The sequence below is a fragment of the Choloepus didactylus genome, chromosome 5 (assembly GCF_015220235.1).
Source record: "Choloepus didactylus isolate mChoDid1 chromosome 5, mChoDid1.pri, whole genome shotgun sequence".
Classification (NCBI taxonomy): Eukaryota; Metazoa; Chordata; class Mammalia; order Pilosa; family Megalonychidae; genus Choloepus; species Choloepus didactylus.
Window position 1 is genome coordinate 57,307,903 of NC_051311.1, and position 11,136 is coordinate 57,319,038.

Genomic DNA, 11,136 nt, shown 5'->3' on the forward strand with positions numbered 1-11,136 from the left:
GAACTACAATCGAGGAATGAAAACATGGCAAAGGATTTAAAGTACATCAAGAAGACCATGGCCCAGGATATAAGCAACATAAAGGAGACCCTAGAATAGCATAAAGAAGACATTGCAAGAGTAAATAACAAAATAGAAGATCTTTTGGAAATAAAGGAAACTGTTGGCCAAATTGAAAAGACTCTGGATATTCACAATACAAGATTAGAGGAAGTTGAACAACGTCTCAGTGTCCTAGAAGTCCACAGAACAGAAAACAAAAGAACAAAAGAAAGAATGGAGAAAAAAATCGAAAAAATCGAAATGGATCTCAGGGATACAATAGACAAAATAAAACGTCCAAACTTAATATTCATTGGTGTCCCAGAAGGGGAAGAGAAGGGTAAAGGTCTAGAAAGAGTATTCAAAGAAATTGTTGGGGAAAACTTCCCCAACCTTATACACAATATAAATACACAAAGCATAAATGCCCAGTAAACTCCAAATAGAATAAATCCGAATAAACCCACTCTGAGACATATTCTGATCAGACTCTCAAATACTGAAGAGAAGGAGCAAGTTCCGAAAGCAGCCAGAGAAAAGCAATTCACCACATACAAAGGAAACAACATAAGGCTAAGTTGTGACTACTCAGCGGCCACTATGGAGGCGAGAAGGCAGTGGCATGACATATTTAAAATTCTGAGAGAGAAAAATTTCCAACCAAGAATACTTTATCCAGCAAAACTCTCCTTCAAATCTGAGGGAGAGTTTAAGGTTCTCACAGACAAACAAATGTTGAGAGACTTTGCCAATAGAAGACCTGCCCTACTTCAGATTCTAAAGGGAGCCCTACCAACAGAGAAACAAAGAAAGGAGAAAGAGATATAGAGAATTTTAACAGACATATATAGAACCTTACATCCCAAATCACCAGGACACTCATTTTTCTCTAGTGATCACGGATCTTTCTCCAGAAGGGACCATAAGCTGGGACATAAAACAAGCCTCAAGAAATTAAAAAAAAAGAAAAAATTGAATATACTCAAAGCACATTCTTCAACCACAATGCAGTACAAATAGAAGTCAATAATTTTTGAACTGTAACTCCACTATTTACTTCCTACATGATATAAAATACACAAACTCTAATGACAAATCAGTGGTTTTGAACTCAACGTAAAATATGTAATTTTAGACAACTATATAAAAGTGGGGGAATGGAGGAGTATAGGAACATAGTTTGTGTCCCATTGAAGTGAAGATGGTATCAAAGAAAAACAAGATTGTTATGGATTTAAGAGGTTAATTTTAAGCCCCACAGCAAACACAAAGAAATTATCAGAGAATATAACCATAGAGATGAAAAGTAGAGTATGGGTTAAGAGAAATGGGGGAAGGGGCAATGGGGAGTTAAGAAATGAGTGTAGGGGGGAGGCGCGGCAAGATGGCAGACTGGTGAGCTGTATGTTTTAGTTACTCCTCCAGGAAAGTAGGTAAAAAGCCAGGAACTGCGTGGACTGGACACCACAGAGCAATCTGTCTTTGGGCATACTTCATACAACACCCATGAAAACGTGGAACTGCTGAGATCAGCGAAATCTGTAAGTTTTTGCGGCCAGGGGACCCGCACCCCTCCCTGCCAGGCTCAGTCCCGGGGGAGGAGGGGCTGTCAGCTCCAGGAAGGAGAAGGGAGAATTGCAGTGGCTGCTCTTATCGGAAACTCATTCTACTGATTCAAACTCCAACCATAGATAGACTGAGACCAGACACCAGAGACTCTGAGAGCAGCCAGCCCAGCAGAGAGGAGACAGGCATAGAAAAAAAACAACACGAAAAACTCCAAAATAAAAGCAGAGGATTTTTGGAGTTCTGGTGAACACAGAAAGGGGAAGGGCGGAGATCAGGCCTTGAGGCGCATATGCAAATCCTGAAGCAAGGCTGATCTCTCTGCCCTGTGCACCTTTCCTTAATGGCCCTGGTTGCTTTGTCTATTAGCATTTCAATAACCCATTAGATCTCTGAGGAGGGCCGTTTTTTGTTTTTTTTTGTTTTTTTTTTTTAAATCCTTTTTGCTTTTTCTAAAACAATTACTCTAAGAAGCTCAATACAGAAAGCTTCAAAGAATTGAAATTTGGGCACGTCAAGTCAAGAGCAGAACTAAGAGAGCTCTGAGACAAAAGGCAATAATCCAGTGGCTGAGAAAATTCACTAAACAACACAACTTCCCAAGAAAAGGGGGGTGTCCGCTCACAGCCACCATCCTGGTGGACAGGAAACACTCCTGCCCATCGCCAGCCCCATAGCCCAGAGCTGCCCCAGACAACCCAGTGTGACGGAAGTGCTTCAAATAACAGGCACACACCACAAAACTGGGCGTGGACATTAGCCTTCCCTGCAACCTCAGCTGAATGTCCCAGAGCTGGGAAGGGGGAGCAGTGTGAATTAACAGAGCCCCATTCAGCCATCATTTGAGCAGACTGGGAGACTCCCAACACAGCCCAGCAGCCCAGAACTGCCCTGGGGGGACGGCACTCACCTGTGACATAGCACAGTCATCCCTCAACAGAGGACCCGGGGTGCACAGCCTGGAAGAGGGGCCCACTTGCAAGTCTCAGGAGCCATACGCCAATACCAAAGACTTGTGGGTCAGTGGCAGAGACAAACTGTGGCAGGACTGAACTGAAGGATTAGACTATTGCAGTAGCTTTAAAACTCTAGGATCATCAGGGAGATTTGATTGTTAGGGCCACCCCCCTCCCCGACTGCCCAGAAACACGCCCCACATACAGGGCAGGCAACACCAACTACACACGCAAGCTTGGTACACCAATTGGGCCCCACAAGACTCACTCCCCCACTCACCAAAAAGGCTAAGCAGGGGAGATCTGGCTTGTGGAGAGCAGGTGGCTCGTGGACGCCACCTGCTGGTTAGTTAGAGAAAGTCTACTCCACGAAGCTGTAGATCTGATAAATTAGAGATAAGGACTTCAACTAGTCTACAAACCCTAAAAGAACCCTATCAAGTTCAGCAAATGCCACGAGGCCAAAAACAACAGAAAATTATAAAGCATATGAAAAAACCAGACGATATGGATAACCCAAGCCCAAGCACCCAAATCAAAAGACCAGAAGAGACACACCTAGAGCAGCTACTCAAAGAACTAAAGATGAACAATGAGACCCTAGTACGGGATATGAAGGAAATCAAGAAGACCCTAGAAGTGCATAAAGAAGACATTGCAAGACTAAATAAAAAAATGGATGATCTTATGGAAATTAAAGAAACTGTTGACCAAATTAAAAAGATTCTGGACACTCATAGTACAAGACTAGAGGAAGTTGAACAACGAATCAGTGACCTGGAAGATGACAGAATGGAAAATGAAAGCATAAAAGAAAAAATGGGGAAAAAAATTGAAAAACTCGAAATGGACCTCAGGGATATGATAGATAATATGAAACGTCCGAATATAAGACTCATTGGTGTCCCAGAAGGGGAAGAAAAGGGTAAAGGTCTAGGAAGAGTATTCAAAGAAATTGTTGGGGAAAACTTCCCAAATCTTCTAAACAACATAAATACACAAATCATAAATGCTCAGCGAACTCCAAATAGAATAAATCCAAAAAAACCCACTCCAAGACATATACTGATCACACTGTCAAACATAGAAGAGAAGGAGCAAGTTCTGAAAGCAGCAAGAGAAAAGCAATTCACCACATACAAAGGAAACAGCATAAGACTAAGTAGTGACTACTCAGCAGCCACCATGGAGGCAAGAAGGCAGTGGCACGATATATTTAAAATTCTGAGTGAGAGGAATTTCCAGCCAAGAATACTTTATCCAGCAAAGCTCTCCTTCAAATTTGAGGGAGAGCTTAAATTTTTCACAGACAAAGAAATGCTGAGAGAATTTGCTAACAAGAGACCTGCCCTACTGGAGATACTAAAGGGAGCCCTACAGACAGAGAAACAAAGAAAGGACAGAGAGACTTGGAGAAAGGTTCAGTACTAAAGAGATTCGGTATGGGTACAATAAAGGATATTAATAGAGAGAGGGAAAAATATGGCAAACATAATCCAAAGGATAAGATGGCCGATTCAAGAAATGCCTTCACGGTTTTAACGTTGAATGTAAATGGATTAAACTCCCCAATTAAAAGATATAGATTCGCAGAATGGATCAAAAAAAAATGAACCATCAATATGTTGCATACAAGAGACTCATCTTAGACACAGGGACACAAAGAAACTGAAAGTGAAAGGATGGAAAAAAATATTTCATGCAAGCCACAGCCAAAAGAAAGCAGGTGTAGCAATATTAATCTCAGATAAAATAGACTTCAAATGCAGGGATGTTTTGAGAGACAAAGAAGGCCACTACATACTAATAAAAGGGGCAATTCAGCAAGAAGAAATAACAATCGTAAATGTCTATGCACCCAATCAAGGTTGCCACAAAATACATGAGAGAAACACTGGCAAAACTAAAGGAAGCAATTGATGTTTCCACAATAATTGTGGGAGACTTCAACACATCACTCTCTCCTATAGATAGATCAACCAGACAGAAGACCAATAAGGAAATTGAAAACCTAAACAATCTGATAAATGAATTAGATTTAACAGACATCTACAGGACATTACATCCCAAATCACCAGGATACACATACTTTTCTAGTGCTCACGGAACTTTCTCCAGAATAGATCATATGCTGGGACATAAAACAAGCCTCAATAAATTTAAAAAGATTGAAATTATTCAAAGCACATTCTCTGACCACAATGGAATACAATTAGAAGTCAATAACCATCAGAGACTTAGAAAATTCACAAATACCTGGAGGTTAAACAACACACTCCTAAACAATCAGTGGGTTAAAGAAGAAATAGCAAGAGAAATTGCTAAATATATAGAGACGAATGAAAATGAGAACACAACATACCAAAACCTATGGGATGCAGCAAAAGCAGTGCTAAGGGGGAAATTTATAGCACTAAACGCATATATTAAAAAGGAAGAAAGAGCCAAAATCAAAGAACTAATGGATCAACTGAAGAAGCTAGAAAATGAACAGCAAACCAATCCTAAACCAAGTACAAGAAAAGAAATAACAAGGATTAAAGCAGAAATAAATGACATAGAGAACAAAAAAACAATAGAAAGGATAAATATCACCAAAAGTTGGTTCTTCGAGAAGATCAACAAGATTGACAAGCCCCTAGCTAGACTGACAAAATCAAAAAGAGAGAAGACCCATATAAACAAAATAATGAATGAAAAAGGTGACATAACTGCAGATCCTGAAGAAATTAAAAAAATTATAAGAGGATATTATGAACAACTGTATGGCAACAAACTGGATAATGTAGAAGAAATGGACAATTTCCTGGAAACATATGAACAACCTAGACTGACCAGAGAAGAAATAGAAGACCTCAACCAACCCATCACAAGCAAAGAGATCCAATCAGTCATCAAAAATCTTCCCACAAATAAATGCCCAGGGCCAGATGGCTTCACAGGGGAATTCTACCAAACTTTCCAGAAAGAACTGACACCAATCTTACTCAAACTCTTTCAAAACATTGAAAAAAATGGAACACTACCTAACTCATTTTATGAAGCTAACATCAATCTAATACCAAAACCAGGCAAAGATGCTATAAAAAAGGAAAACTACCGGCCAATCTCCCTAATGAATATAGATGCAAAAAGCCTCAACAAAATACTTGCAAATCGAATCCAAAGACACATTAAAAAAATCATACACCATGACCAAGTGGGGTTCATTCCAGGCATACAAGGATGGTTCAACATAAGAAAAACAATCAATGTATTACAACACATTAAAAACTCGAAAGGGAAAAATCAATTGATCATCTCAATAGATGCTGAAAAAGCATTTGACAAAATCCAACATCCCTTTTTGATAAAAACACTTCAAAAGGTAGGAATTGAAGGAAACTTCCTCAACATAATAAACAGCATATATGAAAAACCCACAGCCAGCATAGTACTCAATGGTGAGAGACTGAAAGCCTTCCCTCTAAGATCAGGAACAAGACAAGGATGCCCGCTGTCACCACTGTTATTCAACATTGTGCTGGAAGTGCTAGCCAGGGCAATCCGGCAAGACAAAGAAATAAAAGGCATCCAAATTGGAAAAGAAGAAGTAAAACTGTCATTGTTTGCAGATGATATGATCTTATATCTAGAAAACCCTGAGAAATCAACGATACACCTACTAGAGCTAATAAACAAATTTAGCAAAGTAGCGGGATACAAGATTAATGCACATAAGTCAGTAATGTTTCTATATGCTAGAAATGAACAAACTGAAGAGACACTCAAGAAAAAGATACCATTTTCAATAGCAACTAAAAAAATCAAGTACCTAGGAATAAATTTAACCAAAGATGTAAAAGACCTATACAAAGAAAACTACATAACTCTACTAAAAGAAATAGAAGGGGACCTTAAAAGATGGAAAAATATTCCATGTTCATGGATAGGAAGGCTAAATGTCATTAAGATGTCAATTCTACCCAAACTCATCTACAGATTCAATGCAATCCCAATCAAAATTCCAACAACCTACTTTGCAGACTTGGAAAAGCTAGTTATCAAATTTATGTGGAAAGGGAAGATGCCTCGAATTGCTAAAGACACTCTAAAAAAGAAAAACGAAGTGGGAGGACTTACACTCCCTGACTTTGAAGCTTATTATAAAGCCACAGTTGCCAAAACAGCATGGTACTGGCACAAAGATAGACATATAGATCAATGGAATCGAATTGAGAATTCAGAGATAGACCCTCAGATCTATGGCCGACTGATCTTTGATAAGGCCCCCAAAGTCACCGAACTGAGCCATAATGGTCTTTTCAACAAATGGGGCTGGGAGAGTTGGATATCCATATCCAAAAGAATGAAAGAGGACCCCTACCTCACCCCCTACACAAAAATTAACTCAAAATGGACCAAAGATCTCAATATAAAAGAAAGTACCATAAAACTCCTAGAAGATAATGTAGGAAAACATCTTCAAGACCTTGTATTAGGAGGCCACTTCCTAGACTTTACACCCAAAGCACAAGCAACAAAAGAGAAAATAGATAAATGGGAACTCCTCAAGCTTAGAAGTTTCTGCACCTCAAAGGAATTTCTCAAAAAGGTAAAGAGGCAGCCAACTCAATGGGAAAAAATTTTTGGAAACCATGTATCTGACAAAAGACTGATATCTTGCATATACAAAGAAATCCTACAACTCAATGACAATAGTACAGACAGCCCAATTATAAAATGGGCAAAAGATATGAAAAGACAGTTCTCTGAAGAGGAAATACAAATGGCCAAGAAAACACATGAAAAAATGTTCAGCTTCACTAGCTATTAGAGAGATGCAAATTAAGACCACAATGAGATACCATCTAACACCGGTTAGAATGGCTGCCATTAAACAAACAGGAAACTACAAATGCTGGAGGGGATGTGGAGAAATTGGAACTCTTATTCATTGTTGGTGGGACTGTATAATGGTTCAGCCACTCTGGAAGTCAGTCTGGCAGTTCCTTAGAAAACTAGATATAGAGCTACCATTCGATCCAGCGATTGCACTTCTCGGTATATACCCGGAAGATCGGAAAGCAGTGACACGAACAGATATCTGCACGCCAATGTTCATAGCAGCATTATTCACAATTGCCAAGAGATGGAAACAACCCAAATGTCCTTCAACACATGAGTGGATAAATAAAATGTGGTATATACACACGATGGAATACTACGCGGCAGTAAGAAGGAACGATCTGGTGAAATATATGACAACATGGATGAACCTTGAAGACATAATGCTGAGCGAAATAAGCCAGGCACAAAAAGAGAAATATTATATGCTACCACTAATGTGAACTTTGAAAAATGTAAAACAAATGGTTTATAATGTAGAATGTAGGGGAACTAGCAGTAGAGAGCAATTAAGGAAGGGGGAACAATAATCCAAGAAGAACAGATAAGCTATTTAACGTTCTGGGGATGCCCAGAAATGACTATGGTCTGTTAATTTCTGATGGATGTAGTAGGAACAAGTTCACTGAAATGTTGCTATATTATGTAACTTTCTTGGGGTAAAGTAGGAACATGTTGGAAGTTAAGCAGTTATCTTAGGTTAATTGTCTTTTTCTTACTCCCTTGCTATGGTCTCTTTGAAATGTTCTTTTATTGTATGTTTGTTTTCTTTTTAACTTTTTTTTTCATACAGTTGATTTGAAAAAAGAAGGGAAAGTTAAAAAAAAAAAAAAAAAGAAAAAAGACAAACAAGGAAAAAAAAAAAAAGATGTAGTGCCCCCTTGAGGAGCCTGTGAAGAATGCAGGGGTATTCGCCTACCCCACCTCCATGGTTGCTAACATGACCACAGACATAGGGGAATGGTGGTTTGATGGGTTGAGCCCTCTACCATAAGTTTTACCCTTGGGAAGACGGTTGCTGCAAAGGAGAGGCTAGGCCTCCCTGTATTTGTGCCTAAGAGTCTCCTCCTGAATGCCTCTTTGTTGCTCAGATGTGGCCCTCTCTCTCTGGCTAAGCCAACTTGAAAGGTGAAATCACTGCCCTCCCCCCTACGTGGGATCAGACACCCAGGGAAGTGAATCTCGCTGGCAACGTGGAATATGACTCCCGGGGAGGAATGTAGACCCGGCATCGTGGGATGGAGAACATCTTCTTGACCAAAAGGGGGATGTGAAAGGAAATGAAATAAGCTTCAGTGGCAGAGAGATTCCAAAACGAGCCGAGAGATCACTCTGGTGGGCACTCTTACGCACACTTTAGACAACCTTTTTTAGGTTCTAAAGAATTGGGGTAGCTGGTGGTGGATACCTGAAACTATTAAACTACAACCCAGAACCCATGAATCTCGAAGACAGTTGTATAAAAATGTAGCTTATGAGGGGTGACAGTGGGATTGGGAATGCCATAAGGACCAAACTCCACTTTGTCTAGTTTATGGATGGATGTGTAGAAAAGTAGGGGAAGCAAACAAACAGACAAAGGTACCTAGTGTTCTTTTTTACTTCAATTGCTCTTTTTCACTCTAATTATTATTCTTGTTATTTTTGTGTGTGTGCTAATGAAGGTGTCAGGGATTGATTTAGGTGATGAATGTACAACTATGTAACGGTACTGTAAACAATCGAAAGTACAATTTGTTTTGTATGACTGCGTGGTATGTGAATATATCTCAATAAAATGATGATTAAAAAAAAAAAAGATATAATCTTAAAAAAAAAAAAAAAAAAAAAAAAGAAATGAGTGTAGGGTTGCTGTTTGAGGTGAAGGGAAATTTCTAGTAATGGATGGTGGGAAGGTGATAGCATTACAACATTCTAAATGTGATTAATCCCACTAATGGAAGGCTAGGGAGGGGCTGGAATGGGGAGATTTAAGCTGTATATATGTTTCCACAATTGAAAAAAAAAAAAAAAAAGTCTAAATAGATGACAGTTGAATGCCAAGGATGAGCCTGGATGGGAGAGGAGGATAGAGGACAGGAGGCTCAAAGGGACACAGTTGAGACATAAGGAAAAGGAAATATAGAATGTAAGCTTTGTATCATTGTTGAATCTCTTGTACTTCTTAGCTGTGCTTAATGGGATTGCATAAAAGAATATTCTTGTCATGGGAAGTATATATGTGAATTATAGTGTTTGTTCAAGGGTGTGTGCAGCTAGCTCTCGTATGTTCAGAAGACAGAGCAACAGATGATGGATGATAGATAGGGAGGGAAGGAGGGAGGAAGGGAAAGAAATAGCGATGTGACAGCATGTTAAAGTTGGTAGATTGGGCTATTGGGGGAGAGGGGTCAGGGTATGATGGAATTCTGTGTATGGGGTCAGTATTGTTTTTGCAACTGTTCCTATAACTTTGAATTTATTTCAAAATAAAAAAAAAAGAAAAGAAAAGAAATGCATTCCTTGGAAGGAAAAAAAAAAAAAAGAAATGGATTTAAAAAGAAGCAGGTGTGCAATGAGCAGCTACGCAAAAGCCCGCTGTGTGGTGACCTCACGTGGCTCTGGGTTTGATCTGCCCACACCAAGAGAAGGTGTGCTGGAGGGACAGCGAGCAACAGCTCTCTCCTGCATTAACTGTGGCTATGCATTGAATGTATATGCTTTAAGGTGGACAGAGGGTAGAAGGACACTGAAGATAACTTTGTACATTCCCCCAAGCAGGAACTTTACATATGTAATTTTAATAAATTCTCAGAGTAAGGAGGGTATTATCATTCTCTTTTTACAGATGAAAAAACTGCAGCTGAAGGTTTTAAAACAACTCGTGTAAGGGTCACAGCATGTAATACAAAACAGTCAGGATTTGAAGTCAGATCCATTTGATTCCAAAATGATCTAGTTTCCCCATACCTTGCACAGTTTCCCTATCTTCAGTGTTTTACATTAAAATTAAAACCCTGGTAACGCTTATAGACAAACTTTGCACATTCTTCAGCTAATGATGAATAAAGACAACAAAAACAACAAAAATCAATCCAGTCATTGCTCAAAAAACTGCACACACCCTGCCACATTTAATCTCTGGATTTATTTATTTCCTGGGCATATTCAAAATGGACAATGGCCATGACATCTGACCTACAAGTCAGTTATAATTTTGCCACAAATGGAGGAGGAACTCCCTTTTGGAGCATGCTGTAGTCCAGGAGTCTCCCCACGCACAGGTTCAGAGAAGTTTGATCTTCTGCCAAGGCTGCCACACTCCCCAAGCCAAACAGAATGAATATGCATTCAGGCACCAGCATTCACCACTCACTGTGACTCTGAGCTTCAGTTCCTGAAATACATGGGAACTGAATGAATCTATCTGTGTAATTTTTTTCATTAACTATAGAATCACAGTAAATGAACCTAATGCCTTCCTTTCTAAAAAATGTCACCAAAATGTGCTCCTTTTGTTCTTCGAGTTAATGAACTCTCTTTAGTGCCAGGTGAAGGACCAAAAGGAGGGAAAAAAATCTTTGATTAAAAAGAAAGAAAAGGGGTCACTTTCGCATTACCCATTTAGTCTTGAAAGTCTGCAAAGAGTATCTGGGGTGGCTTTATTAACTCTCTTTCTTTCTTTCTTTCTTTCTAGAAAGGGATT